The following is a 16,285-nucleotide window of genomic DNA, read 5'->3' on the forward strand; positions in this document are numbered from 1 at the left end:
CCTTGAGAAATATCTCATCTCATCATCATCATCATCATCTCTAGCCGCTTTATCCTTCTACAGGGTCGCAGGCGAGCTGGAGCCTATCCCAGCTGACTACGGGCGAAAGGCGGGGTACACACTGGACAAGTCGCCAGGTCATCACAGGGCTGACACATAGACACAGACAACCATTCACACTCACATTCACACCTACGCTCAATTTAGAGTCACCAGTTAACCTAACCTGCATGTCTTTGGACTGTGGGGGAAACCGGAGCACCCGGAGGAAACCCACGCGGACACGGGGAGAACATGCAAACTCCGCACAGAAAGGCCCTCGCCGGCCACGGGGCTCGAACCCGGACCTTCTTGCTGTGAGGCGACAGCGCTAACCACTATACCACCTACCACCGTGCTGCCCACTTGAGAAATATGTTGATTAAATTATTGATGTTGCAATTTAAATATTTAATTTTTACTAATTTTACGAAATTTTATTTACAGATGCGTACGGATGTGTCTAGAAATAAATTCTCAAAATGAGAAAAATTATCTGCCAATAAATAATAAATAGGAAAAAGATTTTAAATATAAATTTAAAAAAAGTGTTTGGAAACAGGTTTAGTGGTCATGTATTCGTTTCACTGATTTATTATTTTTTTACGAGTATTAGTTTTAGCTTATATTAGCTTGTATTGAATATATTTTTATTTGCTAAAATGTTTTTTTTTATTGTGTATAAAATTTTATATGCAATTTTTTGTAATATAAGCAATAATTGCAAAATTTCAAATTGTAATAAAAATCATAAGTGAGAATAAAAACCAAAGAAAATGCAGGTTGATGACAGTTTTGCGTTTCCTGTTTCTCAATCAGCAGCACATTTCCCACAATGCACCTCACTCTATGATAGGACGTGACATGAAAGGGTGCCTGCTGAACAAAACATCATTTGTATGCACCACTGTGTACACACTCATGCGCACACACACACACACACACACACACACACACACACACACACACACACACACACACACACAGGCGAAGACTGTCTGTATAAACACCTCCAGGTTCTCAGGGGGTCATGGAAAGCCCGGTTAAGCTTCTTACAGCTTGCTGTTTGACGGCTTACACACACGTGTGTGTAAATGAGAAGGAGGGGAAACCCTGATAACATGAATAACATGACGGTGTGAGCGTTTACGAGGCGTGTTAGCGGCTCGTACTGTTTTGTTCTGGTGTAATTCAGGCACAAATGTAACAATTTGTCACAGATTGTGCAACTGAGTGGCGAGAAAACAGTTCGCCGTTATTACATAGCGCTCTCACGGAGACCAGTTATCCGAGATTATCGTGATTATGTGATTATGTGAGGTTAGATCCCACAATCACATTTCCATAGAAAGAAATTTATTCATATGACATTCATTCTCAATTAGTTTCCCTGAACCTTTGTGTTTTATTCGTTATTCTTCAGTGAAAGGCTTTGATCTGTGAACTGTTTTATCCTGAAACATTAAGCCTGGATCTGTAACCTAAACGCTCTCCTGTGATTAAGTACTCGCTGTGCATTTCATTACTAGATGTGGTTGATTTATTTAACTCAGTATTTGTGCCGTACCTTTATTTTGCTTTTTTTTGTACATTTAAAAGACAAACAAATTGAATTTTAGTGCTGATACGTTATTGTGTATGTGCATTATTGTTCCACTGTTATGACTGGACTATAAACATTGTATAACATCAACAAAATTACAATTTAAATGGAAATCGTAATTAAATGTACAATTTAACCATAAGACAAAATTTCATAATCGTGACCTGGCTAAATATCAATATTATGATAAAGTATTTTAGTATTTTAATGTATTTCCTGACAGTAACACATAGCTGAAAGTAAGCAGTAAAGCAGTAAAGCAACAAACAGCGGAAAGTAAGAAGCAACAAGAAAAGTAAAGAAACAAAAAGTAATAATAAGGTGAAGGTAGCAAGTCAGTCAACATGTTAAGATATAGAGTAAGATGGAGCTGAAATTATCAAACAACGAGAAAAATACGAAGTAAAATATAGCTGAAAGTAAGAAGCAAAAAGAAAAGTAAGCAGAGAAGTGAGAAATAGCTGAACATAAAAAATAAGTAAAACTGCTGAAAGTAAAAAGTAACAAGAAAAGTAAGAAGTAAGACATAGCTGAAAGTAAGAAAGTAAACTATAGCTGAAAGTAAAAAGTAAAATAGCTGAAAGTAAGAAGCAACAAGAAAAGTAAGAAGAGAAGTGAGAAGTAGCTGAAAGTAAAATAAAGGAAGAAGTAAAGGAAGAAGGGAGGTAAGAAGTAAAGTAAAACGTCGCTGAAAATAAGAAAAGTAAGAAGTTAAATAAGAAGTAAAATGTAGCTGAAAGTAAGAAATTAAGTAAAACGTAGCTGAAAGTAAGAAGCAAAAAGAAAAGTAAGAAGAGAAGTGAGAAATAGCTAAAAGTAAAAAATAACAAGTAAGAAGTAAAGTAAGAAGTTGCTGAAAGTAAGAAGTAACATGAAAATTAATAAGTAAGAAGTGAAGCAAGTAGTAAAGTGTAGCTGAAAGTAAGTAACAAGAAAAGTAAGAAGTAAAGTAAAACATAGCTGAAAGTAAGAAAGTAAAATGTAGCTGAGAGTAAGAAGCAACAAGAAAAGTAAGAAGAGAAGTGAGAAGTAGCTGAAAGTAAGAAGTAACAAGAAAAGTAAGATGTACAGTAAGAAGTTAAGTAATGAGTAAAGTAGCATGTAATGTAAGAAATAGTTGAAAGTAAGAAATAACAAGCGATACATAAAGTAAGAAGTAGCAGAAAGCAAGAAGTAACAAGAAAAGTAAGAAATTAAGTAACACGTAAGGTAAGCAGTAAACTAAGAAGTAGTTGAAATGATCAAGAAACAAGTAAACAAAGAATTTAAGTAACAAGTAAATGAATTGATGAAGTAACAAATAAAGTAAGAACTAAAGTGAGAAGTAACAAGCAGATAAAATTAGCAAATAAAGTAACAAGTCACTGAATGGAAATAAAAATATACACTGCATTTATACCGATGTTTCCTTCCCCACCCTTTTCCATGTATTTTTATGATGTACAATAAAAATGATCAATCCTAGGTTTTTTTTTTAAAGACGTAATCATCATGATGACATGAGAGTCAAGATTCTGAACCGATTCATCAAATATTGTGAACTGATACTTCAGAAAATGTCAAAAATTCACATTTTTGTCTTTTTGTTGTTGTAAGTAGATGATGATGGAGATGATGACGTTGCACGTCTCAGTGCCACCTGAGGAACACAACGGGACCAGAAGATAAGACCAGGACGACCTGCTGGTGGTAGATGATAGGTGGGGACGTCTCAGACTCAGACAACCAACTCACTGAGTTCAACTCACGAAGAAGAACGTGTGTTTGCAGGAAAAACGTGTGTTGTGCAAGAGATACTGAAATGCCAACAATCCGATACATATTTGCCGTCCATTATAGAGATGTTCTGAAATTCTAAGATTTCTCTACACAGGAAGGTACGCAGTCGTATTGGGTTTTATTCATCCTGCCATCTTCCTGCTCATATCTGGATCAGATTGGATCTGGATACAGCCGAAACATGACAGAGGTGCCGTTATTTTGTGTCAAAGGAGCGGCTTGTTTCTTTTGTCAACACGTCATGTTGACACCTGATATCTGAAACGTGTCACGTCTTTCTTTAACCTCTCATATAAACCTCATCAATGTTTCACTAATGCATTTTCGGCATTTTTTTGTGTTCAGTTTATATGAGAGGTTACAGAAAGACGTGACACGTTTCAGATATCAGGTGTCAACATGACGTGTTGACAAAAGAAACAAGCCGCTCCTTTGACACAAAATAACGGCGCCTCTGTCATGTTTCGGCTGTATCCAGATCCAATCTGATACACACTGAACACAAAAAAATGCCGAAAACCAGTTTCCTAGCTCCGCTTTGTCTTGCATTGTGTGCGTTAACAGTTTTAGCCAGATGTAGAAATCCTCTGCAAAGACACCATCTACGTCCTGTTTTATATGGCAGCCCGTCACATGCTACCTATTTGCCATATGGATCGGAAGCCTACTTCGCTTTGGCTCTCCGCCGTCAATCGGCCATTTTGGATTCACTGTCACTCAATTCAAGATCTCGTGCTCTCAAGTTATTCGCTAGTGGCGTGCTTTTGCTCGGAGGAGACGTGAGCCCCAACCCTGGCCCTTCTCCACTACAGGTAGTGGAGTGGGTCTCCTCTTTTCGTTTTTTGGGGCACCACCATTCATCAGTCCCTGTCATGGACCCTGAACACCAGTCTCACCATTTCAAAAGCTCACCAAAGATTACACTTCCTTCGACAGTTGAGGAAATTTGGGGTCAGTCAAGCAGGCATGTTACACTTTTACCGTGCTACTATCGAGAGCGTGCTCACCTTCTCCATCCTGGTCTGGTATGGCAGTACCACCAGCCAAGATAAGCAACAGCTGGAGAGGGTGGTACGCAGGGCCTCCAAAATCATTGACCATAGTCTCCCCACCTTGGGCTCACATTACAACACCAGAATTTCCAGGAAAGCCAAGAACATCATCTCTGACCACACTCATCCAGCACACCATCTATTCATACTCCTACCATCAGGGAGAAGGTACCGCAGCATCCCATGCAACACCTCACGTTTTAGGGACAGTACCTACCCACAAGCCATCCGCTACTTGAATATGCACTAGCACTTTACAGTTACTCCACTACCTGGCCTACCTACCTCCCTTGTTTATTTTGCACAATGTACCACCAGCTGTACTCTATATATCCAATGCACTTTTCAATGTTTTTTTTTGTATGTTGTCATTCCCTGTTATTATGTGCCCCCTTGTCTTTCTGTCTTGTCCCCCCTTAGTTTTTTGTTTGGTCTGATTGTACAACCCCGATTCCAAAAAAGTTGGGACAAAGTACAAATTGTAAATAAAAATGGAATGCAATGATGTGGAAGTTTCAAAATTCCATATTTTATTCAGAATAGAACATAGATGACATATCAAATGTTTAAACTGAGAAAATGTATCATTTAAAGAGAAAAAATAGGTGATTTTAAATTTCATGACAACAACACATCTCAAAAAAGTTGGGACAAGGCCATGTTTCCCACTGTGAGACATCCCCTTTTCTCTTTACAACAGTCTGTAAACGTCTGGGGACTGAGGAGACAAGTTGCTCAAGTTTAGGGATAGGAATGTTAACCCATTCTTGTCTAATGTAGGATTCTAGTTGCTCAACTGTCTTAGGTCTTTTTTGTCGTATCTTCCGTTTTATGATGCGCCAAATGTTTTCTATGGGTGAAAGATCTGGACTGCAGGCTGGCCAGTTCAGTACCCGGACCCTTCTTCTACACAGCCATGATGCTGTAATTGATGCAGTATGTGGTTTGGCATTGTCATGTTGGAAAATGCAAGGTCTTCCCTGAAAGAGACGTCGTCTGGATGGGAGCATATGTTGCTCTAGAACCTGGATATACCTTTCAGCATTGATGGTGTCTTTCCAGATGTGTAAGCTGCCCATGCCACATGCACTAATGCAACCCCATACCATCAGAGATGTAGGCTTCTGAACTGAGCGCCGATAACAACTTGGGTCGTCCTTCTCCTCTTTAGTCTGAATGACACGGCGTCCCTGATTTCCATAAAGAACTTCACATTTTGATTCGTCTGACCACAGAACAGTTTTCCACTTTGCCACAGTCCATTTTAAATGAGCCTTGGCCCAAAGAAGACGTCTGCGCTTCTGGATCGTGTTTAGATACGGCTTCTTCTTTGAACTATAGAGTTTTAGCTGGCAACGGAGGATGGCACGGTGAATTGTGTTCACAGATAATGTTCTCTGGAAATATTCCTGAGCCCATTTTGTGATTTCCAATACAGAAGCATGCCTGTATGTGATGCAGTGCCGTCTAAGGGCCCGAAGATCACGGGCACCCAGTATGGTTTTCCGCCCTTGACCCTTACGCACAGAGATTCTTCCAGATTCTCTGAATCTTTTGATGATATTATGCACTGTAGATGATGATATGTTCAAACTCTTTGCAATTTTACACTGTCGAACTCCTTTCTGATATTGCTCCACTATTTGTCGGTGCAGAATTAGGGGGATTGGTGATCCTCTTCCTGTCTTTACTTCTGAGGGCCGCTGCCACTCCAAGATGCTCTTTTTATACCCAGTCATGTTAATGACCTATTGCCAATTGACCTAATGAGTTGCAATTTGGTCCTCCAGCTGTTCCTTTTTTGCACCTTTAACTTTTCCAGCCTCTTATTGCCCCTGTCCCAACTTTTTTGAGATGTGTTGCTGTCATGAAATTTCAAATGAGCCAATATTTGGCATGAAATTTCAAAATGTCTCACTTTTGACATTTGATATGTTGTCTATGTTCTATTGTGAATACAATATCAGTTTTTGAGATTTGTAAATTATTGCATTCCATTTTTATTTACAATTTGTACTTTGTCCCAACTTTTTTGGAATCAGGGTTGTATTGTTGGGATTTGTGAGCACACCAAAGTATATTCCTAGCAACTGTATTTTTATACTTTTGATATGGCTACAATAAACTTGAAACTTGTAATGCTCACTCTGAGCGTGGTTTAAACATGCTATATTTAAATGCTAGAAGTGTCAAGCCTCTCATTCCACTCGAAGAGAACCATTCACGTAAAATATGAAAACTAGCCATTCTGCAAGAGTTGGTCTACCGAAATTCGTACGACGTGGTTTGCATTAGTGAAACATGGCTGGATGAGTCAGTCTTATCTCTGGAGATTTTTACAGGATACACTATCTTTCGCAAGGATAGAGTAAACAAAACTGGCGGGGGCGTACTTATTGCAGTTAAGCCCGAAATCAAGACTCGATGCCGGCAAGAACTAGAGAGAGACAATGCTGAGTTCATAGTCATCGGGCTCTACAAGGACAATAATTCACTGGTTATTCTTTATACATTTTATCATCCTGAACCGGGGCCTGAGGATCTACACGAGCTCAACCTCTCTTTGAAAGAGTCACCCGAGACAGCTTGTTTTATTCTCGTCGGAGACGTCAATCTTCGTTCTGTCATCTGGTCTGCGGACGAATCTACCCCAGCAAACACGGGCGTATCTTCAGTAGACGAGGCGTTTCGTACTCTTATGGAGGATAATTTCTTTCGTCAATTCATTCAGGGACCAACTCACATAGCGGGAAACAAATTAGATCTGTTGCTGTGTAACTTTCCGGAGGTTATTGAAGATGTAACAACATACACTCCAGCTGAAAGCGGATTTCCCTCGGATCACTATCTGATAGAGTTCTTCATAAGACTAAAATTTACACGATCCAAAACTGTGTGCCGTAAGACGTACGACTACAATAAAGCCGATTTTGATGATCTCAGAAGACACCTGGAACTGGTCTCACTTGAATTATCTCTATCGGACGATGTCGATAATTCCTGGACTCAATGGAAAGATTTGTTTCTAACTGCGGTAGAAGAGTGTGTGCCAGTTAAAATCATATGCGATACAAACACTCCGCCTTGGATTGACGGTGAGGTCAGGTATCATATGCGGAAGAAATATCAAGCGCTAAAAACTTTAGGAAAAACAAAACGTCCGAATGTAAACAAAAACTTCGAAATATTGGCAATGATCTCAAGACCCTAGTTAAATGTAAACATCGTGACTATTTGGCTAGGATTGAAGGATCTTTTCAGGACAACCCAAAACTGTTTTGGAGCTATCGCAAAGCAATTCAGCACCATCGCTCAAATACAGACGCTGTGATTACTCACAATGGTCAAAGCGCTAGTAAGCCCGCAGATAAAGCGGAAATGTTTAACAACTATTTCTGTTCCGTTTTCACTTCTCCCAGCTCAGACAAAGCGTTTTGTGGTTATTCATGTCTCTTGAGATCGGATGAAAAAATAGCTGAAATAACGCTAACCGCTGACGAAGTGCGTGACTGTTTATCAGTGGTGGCTGGTAGTCTTTCAAACAGGGGAGGCTGGTCGGTTACGATAGTTCCAGATTTTAAAAGAAAAAAGAAAAAACACATCAATTTTGCCCATACTCTTGCCTCTGATCTGGCTGATTGTTGGCAGCGTCACAAACTGTGAAATAACAGGTTCTTTTGGCCCATTAGCCTACTGTCCAATATACATGATGGTGGTGTTGGGGGGGGGGGTATATTTTAACATTTTATATTTTAAAATTGTGGCATGTTGTTTAAAAATTGATCATTATTGAAAGCAGCTCTTTGTCAGGAACCTCAGCAGTAACAGCAGAGTGTTCTGGAATAGGCACAAGCACTGACCTTGGGGAGCCAAACATAGAGCTGGGTGCCACACATTTCATTCAATGACACTTTCCCTATATTTTACTTATTTTGACTGAGAAATGTTTTATTGACAATTTTGATAACCCTTCACTTTTAATCCAGGTCTGTAGTGTGAAATGTTCTCGGCTGTGTTTTTGTTTAAAAATGTTTTCCAAATTGTAGCTGTGTTTAATTCATATCCAGAAAAATATATATTCCAATATAATATACTCAGCATAAACATTTTAAATAGATTCTATATTTTTGGTCCATCCATGACATATTACTAAAGTAGCCTATTTACTGTTGTTGATGTGGGTCACTTGCTGTTAGCCAATTCACTTTCTCGTACCAGGAGAGCTGAAAGGAACGAGTATTATTCCCTACCTTTTTCACCAAGTCAATTTGAGGCGTTGGTCTACCCTGCTCTTTAATTGTAATTTTTTCCTCGAAAGGAAGACTGGCAAATGGCTTCGCCAAAATTAAATCAGCAATGCTTGGCATCCGTGCGCAGCTTTCTTGCTAGCTGACTAGCCCCCTCAAGTTCAAGTTCAGTCACTCAAATAAACGACATTTCTGGAACTAAGATAGCAAACTTGACAACACTATATTTACACTTTATTTACAATGAAAATATATACAAACTAAAAAAGCTGGTAGAAACCGTATGTAATGAATGAAATCGAAATGTAAGCTGAGCTCTTACAATGCACCACAGCACTTGCGAATCCGCATGGGACTGAACTGAGATTCACCGCTGCCTGTATATATTTGAAACGAGCTGTCAATCAAAGAAAATATCCGGCCGCTTTCACCAATCAGCAGTCTCCTCGCGGAAACTGCCATGTCCCTCCCACTGTGAGGCTGGGAGTCCGTGGGCGGGCGTTTTCGCAGTATTTGTCCAATAATCGTCTTGCATTTTGAGATTGAAAAGCGCAGAGCTCCCAAATGCCACTGAAGTCCACTGAGGCTGGGCTGCATCGCGCTGTCACGAGGGGGAAAAACTCACGCACACATTAGGCGAACTGGGGAAAGTTATAACGGAATGATTTCGCACTGTAGTGGGTTGAGCACATATATTTCTATGATTCCGGATCTGAAATAGCAATGTTATAAGGTCGGCTATAACATAAGCCTAGCGCAATTCATCCTACACGATGTTCGTCATTTTTAGAGGAGGATGAGCCTCCCTCGTTGTCTTACAACAATCGCCCGTGCTGTCTATCAAATCTAGATGTAACAAAAGCCACTGGTCCTGATGGAATTCCTGCTCGTATTCTAAAGGAGTGTAGCTCACAAATAGCTCCAAGTCTTTGTGATTTATTTAATCGCTCCTTAAAAACTGGGCGCTTTCCTTCAAACTGGAAATGTGTCGATGTCACTCCTGTTCACAAGAAGGACTCAAAGGAGCCTGCTGCAAATTATAGACCTATCTCTTTGCTTCCAGTTGTAAGTAAAGTTTTGAAGCGCTGTGTTTGCAACAGACTTTATGATCACATCTCGCGACTAATAACATCACTCCAGCATGGCTTTGTGCGCAGTCGCTCGTGCGTCACACAACTTCTGTCCGTACTTCATAAAATCGGTGAAGCTCTAGACAAAAACAAACAATCGGACATTTTATATCTGGACTTCGCAAAAGCTTTTGACTGTGTTGACCATACTATCCTGGTCGAAAAGCTGAAATGGTATGGTATCGATGGGTGTCTGCTAGAGTGGTTTCGAGATTATCTTGGGGGAAGAACACAAAGAGTGGTAACTGACGGTGCGGTCTCTAAGCCTCTGCCCGTGACCTCCGGTGTGCCTCAGGGCAGCCTGGTCGGTCCTGTGCTTTTCACTATTTTTATCAATGATCTTCCCAAGGCCGTGGATAAAGAAACTGGAGTCGCTCTATATGCCAGGGATCCCAGCAGTAATTGAAAAAAATCGAGGAATGTAAGAAACTATCAGCAGGGGTCAAGGGGGCTGCAAGCCCCCTGAAGCTGTTGAGATTTTAACATTTAAAGATGCTATAGAACACATTTTTTAAATAGATTTAACATAGAAAAGCAACAGAATTTAACAATAATGTGTATCTATTTGATGCCATATTTTGTAATCAATGACATAAGTGGCAAAAAAAAGTGTTATTTATAAAAATTAGATGAAAATGTAGCTTTGAAGAATATACTTCTTCTAACCTGGACACTGTTCCGCTATCTCTTTTATGGACGATATCTTTTTTTCCACGACATATTCAGGGCTGTGAAATTGTAAATAAGAAATCCGAGGAAAAGGGGGGGGTCTGGGGGGCACAGCCCCCCAGCATAAGCCGGGGGTCTGGGGCCCACAGGGCCCCAGACACCAAGCCATTTTAGGTGTTATATGGTGTATTCTGAGCATTTCCTGCAAGTAAAAAATTGATCTCAACAAGTAAATATTTGACTAGTCTTGGTCTTCATTTTGCCATATAAAATACCTATCAACAGTTTTCTCTTTTAAAATGAAAGATCCATGTAAAATACCTTGAAATATCTAATAAGTGCCTATGTATTTTATCTCTTAATCAAAATAAAAGTAAAAAAAAATGTGTAAATAATTTAAAGAAATGTTAATAAAAGAAAACTTTGATGGGCCTTTCAAAATGACTTTGTGAAAAATCATGCTCAATATTTAAGTGAGAGATACCTGCTGTCTTCCAAATTACACTTAATTCTTGTATTATGTCCTGGCTTTTTCCAAGAATCTGTCACAATGTCTCTTGTCTACAGAGCAAAAGTTAAAAAAAAGAACTAATGTTTCTTATCTAATATATTATTTACATCTTTTCTTTTACTTCTGGCTCCTTCTATTCCTCTTTGCATCACTCCCAGCTATTTCTTTCAATTCATCTTTCAGTAAGGCTATTAGTTATTAGTTCTATAGTATTTGCATTCCTCTATTAAAGCTATTTACAAAATGTTCATAGTCTGTCAAACAGCATCTAATGAAAGTCTTTTAATTTTCTTTTCTTTAACACCATCTCTTTCAGTTTTGCAAACTTGTTCTTTTTCATCTTTTCCTTCAGTCTGTCTGTGTGTTCTTTTCTAGCCCTCTTTGCATCTCTCTCAAACACCTCCTTAGCTTTCCTTTTTGATGGCATCTTAACTATGTCTGATCGTACACCCTGTAAGTACAAAATTCCTCGTACGCGGTGCCAGGTCACGCAATAGCTATTTTTAGCTCTGTCATGCACTCCTGAGTCGCAGTCAAGACGTGTTCCACGCTCAGCTGGCATAAAACTCCGCAAGTCCGGCTGTATTGAGCCGCCGGTCTCGTGCAAGGCGATTAAAACCGACTAGACACCCCCATGATTTTGAATGCAAAATAGACGTTTTGTGAAGATGATATTTTTCGCGACAGAATCCATGGAAATTTCACAGCCCTGCATATTGAATTAAGTTCAGCGCATTAGAAACAAAAGCACGAATGGAGTTAAAACACATTTTCTAGCAAATGGGCGCAGCCATATTGTTTTCTCGTTCTATCGTGTATAGTCTCGCGGTATTTACATCAATTTAACTTCCGAGTGTTCCCGAATGTCAATGAGAACAAACGAAGCTGACAAAAACGTCGCTAAACAAGCAAACCAAATCAGAACGTATTCTGCTGGTCATTTTACTTAAACAAACATATTTTTAATGGATATACAAGAGATTAAAAAAAAACAAAAAACACCACCACTTTGGCTAGAAAAATAGCGGAATTCCGCTAAATAGCGGACGTCTGGGATCCCTGATATGCAGACGACACAAAACTTTTTCGCACTATCCTGACATCCGAAGACAGCGAGCAATTACAGCGCGATCTAGCCAATGCCGAGGGGTGGAGCTGTGAATCGAACATGCAGTATAATGCCAACAAGTGCAAAATATTGACCATCATGCGGAAAAAACTCCAATCATTCATGACTACCACCTGGGCAGCACGTGCCTTCAACAAGTTGACGAAGAAAAAGACCTGGGCGTGGTTATTTCAAGTAATTTAAAATGGGATTCGCACGTCTGCTCAATAGTCAACAAGGCTAACCGGATGCTTGGCTTTCTAAAAAGATCCTGTCCCTTGCTGACGGAAATTCAAGTGAGGAGGACTTTATATTTGTCGCTCGTCAAGTCACAGCTCTGTTACGTGTCTGAAGTATGGTCCCCTGCTAGTGTCAACCTTAGAAGCCAGTTAGAGAGAGTCCAACAACGTGCAACGGGCTGGATACTACAACAGCGTATTGGGGATGCTACTTACTCAGACTCAGAAGCCTGCACTTGCTTCCTCTGACTTATGACAGGGAGATTAGAGACTTAGTCTTTGTATATAAATGCATTAATGGCCAAACAGATTTGAACATAAACCTCTATGTGCCTTTTGTAACTCATGACCGGTCTAGGGCCCAAAATCCGAAATTAATTTTAAAACCTGCACACTGCAGAACTTCAACTTATCAGGCCTCATTCTTCAATAAGATTGTTAAACCATGGAACTACACTGTAAAAAAAGAATAGTCGAGAATACTTGAAATTTCAAGGCAACTGTCTGCATTAAGAATTTTATGTTTTGCCAACGATGTATGCCCATGATAATCCAAACTATGATAACACTGTTATCTTTATTAAGAATTCTTAATTAAGTCAATTTTCAATTCCTCATTCTGCCAACATAGATTTCTCTTTTTGCTGAACAGTGGCATTCACAGTAGTGCAAAAAGGCAATTGAGGTTCTCACAATTTTTTTTTTAGATATTTTTTTTCCTTTATTTGGATAGGACAGTGTAGAGATAGGAAACGAGCGGGAGAGAGAGAGACGGTGAAGGATCGAGAAATGACCTCAGGTCAGAATCAAACCCAGGTCCCCAGATTTATGGTATGGCGCCTTATCCACCTGAGCCACGACAACATGAACTTCAACTGGAGAAAGAACCACATTGCCCAGCCCTTGCATTTGGGAGAGGAAACCACGTGTCTTGGTCATTAAGAGCATGCGCTGAATAAACACCTGTGGCAATTATGTATTTTCAATTCAGATTATTCACTATTGCATATTTACACATCATTGAGGTGCACCCTATCAGTTTGATGTGGATTTTTCTGTTCGTTAATAATTATTCATATTTTCTTGTCCATTCAATTGTGAATATGGAATTACTTGAACAAAGCGTAATTCTATTTTTTTGAATTATCCACATCAAGAAAAATCCACATCAAACTGATAGGGTGCACCTCAATGATGTGTAAATATACAATAGTGAATAATCTGAATTGAAAATACATAATTGTCACAGGTGTTTATTCAGCGCATGCTCTTAATGACCAAGACACGTGGTTTCCTCTCCCAAATGCAAGGGCTGGGCAATGTGGTTCTCTCTCCGGTTGAAGTTCATGTTGTCGTGGCTCAGGTGGATAAGGCGCCATACCATGAATCTGGGGGCCTGGGTTTGATTCCGACCTGAGGTCATTTCCTGATATCTCTCTCTCCTGCTCATTTCCTGTCTCTACACTGTCCTATCCAAATAAAGGTAAAAAAAAATTTGTGATAACCTCAATTGCCTTTTTGTACTACTGTGAATGCCACTGTTCAGCAAAAAGAGAAATCTATGTTGGCAGAATGAGGAATTGAAAATTGACTTAATTAAGAATTCTTAATAAAGATAACAGTGTTATCATAGTTTGGATTATCATGGGCACATCGTTGGCAAAACATAAAATTATTAATGCAGACGGTTGCCTTGAAATTTCAAGTATTCTCAACTATTCTTTTTTACAGTGTATGGATGTAAATATTTTTCCCCAGATAAATTCCGTAGCCTCCCTGTTTTCAAATCATCCCTGTTAGAGCTGGACTTTGAATTACTGACCTCCACCTATAATACGGACTTTTCATGTACTTGGTCTGTGTACTGTGATTGTGGTTGCCACAGATCAATTTAGTCTAATTTTAATTGTATGATTTTTCTCTTTTATACCTTCGGGGAAACGCCTTGCATGGGTCGCCCGTTCGCGTTCTCCCCTTTGGGCTGACTTACTTTATTATGTTTAATTTTTTTATGTTTATTTCTTTTTTTTTAATGTTTATTTTGTAACATTCCAATAAAGTTGGTAAAATAAAAAAAAAATAATAATAAAAGTATCCCTGGATGTTAGATCTTCTGTTCTTTTCCCATTTCCAAATGAAACATTCTCAAGTTTCCAAGGAAAGTCGGGATGTGATGTTTGGAGCGTTTCCAGAAGGCATTAACAAAAGGCGGCTTATACAAGCCCAGCCTTTTGTCTCCGTACTATGACCTCATGCTATAGGAAGAACAGCTGCCGTCACGGTCGTGGGGTTACGCGAGGGTTTGTGTCTGATTTGTATTTTTGGAGAAGGAGCTTCGTGAAAAGGGTTTACCTGGACGGATGGATGAAGAAGAAGAAGAAGAAGAAGAAGAAGAAACCTCGAGAGGATCGGGTTAACGTGAACCGTATCACCTGCTCCTGATAAATTTTACGATGAGCAAACATTATAGGAGCGGTTCAGCAAATGGATGTGTTTTCCAAGACATGTTCACTTTCGGAGTTTTGTGCTGGAGCTTGTAATGATTATTTTGTTAGTTTTGCTAATATGGCGTGTCTATGGTAATGTGACATGATCAGGTTTTACCTTTTGAGATCAAGCTTCTGATTTATTATTATTATTATTATTATCCCCCCCCCCCAAGGCTAGAACATGTTTAAGTCCTGTTGACCTGATTAAGCGATGCAGATCCCAGTTGCCCAAAATGGCCGCCGTCCATTACACTACAGTTCAGTCAGTCAGGTTCAATGCCCGAACTGATAATCGCGTCATCAGTTTTTCATTGGCTGAGCAGACACAAGGTATGCCACCACTCTTGCCAGAGCAGTTGGGGGTTAGGCACATTGCTCAAGGGCATTTAAGCCAGTCCTGCTGGTCCAGGGAATCAAACCAGCAATCTTTTGGTCCCAAAGCTGTTTCTCTAACCATTAGGCCATGGCTTCCCCAAAGGTACAGTGTTTAGCTACACGTTGAAGGGTTGCTCATGTTTACAGAAGACAGCCCGAAACAAATCGGGAAGAAAATGGATTCAGTTTGAGGCAAAAATTTACAGAAAACATTTTATATGGGAAAGACTTTTATTACTTGTCATATTAATAATGTAAAAAGGCAAACTTTAGCCATCAAATATGGCTCATCGACAGCCATGTTTTTGGGTTAAAAAAAAAGTGTAGATCATTAATATTTAAATGTGACTAAAGGATCTTAAAAAAACAATAATAATAATAATAATAATAATAATAATAATAATAAGCACCTTGCACAAATATAAGGCATAAATACAATAATCAGCAAGAATCCAGAGCTGAGTGCTAGAACTGCTTTATGACGTGATTTACAAGTGATTAACCCATACGAAAGTGCTATAACACTCTATAACACTCTGTATCATGCTGTTATAGGAAACTAATCAACCTTAAGAGATAGAGAATGACGCTTAAGGAGGAAACGTTGTGTCCTGCTGCCCTGAACAAAATTAAAAAAAACTGATTGAAAAAATCATGAAAATTGACAGAGTTATAAGCGATTGAAAAAAATCCTGTTTTTCATGGATCATTCCGGATCAGTGATCCAGATCAGCACCAAAAGTCATAGCAACGTAATTCAGCCCAGAGGTATTCTTCATGTGAAATTTGGTGATGATTGGTTGAAAACTGAAAGAGAAATAGCATCCTAAAAAATGTTATGAGAAGAAGAGGAAGAAGAAGAAAAAGAAAGTAGAAAGATCCTGAGTGAGAGTAACAATTTGTGCCAGTGCTGCTAGTGCAAATTAATAACTATGGGTTGACGTGATGAAGTGGATTTACTATCAGCACTCCGAAGTCCGTTACTGTCCAAAAACATCCTGACGTTTTAATGTACTGTTCCTCCTCTTCTATAAAAGGGGTGTT

General features: G+C 39.3%; 1 protein-coding gene across 1 annotated transcript in view; it reads right to left on the reverse strand.

The window, feature by feature from the left end:
• The window catches only part of si:ch211-158d24.2 (multiple epidermal growth factor-like domains protein 9), a 124,186-nt gene that overhangs the window by 100,819 nt on the left and 7,082 nt on the right, over window positions 1–16,285 (reverse strand). The window lies entirely within an intron of this gene.

Source organism: Neoarius graeffei, chromosome 10 (genome assembly GCF_027579695.1).
Source record: "Neoarius graeffei isolate fNeoGra1 chromosome 10, fNeoGra1.pri, whole genome shotgun sequence".
Lineage (NCBI taxonomy): Eukaryota > Metazoa > Chordata > Actinopteri > Siluriformes > Ariidae > Neoarius > Neoarius graeffei.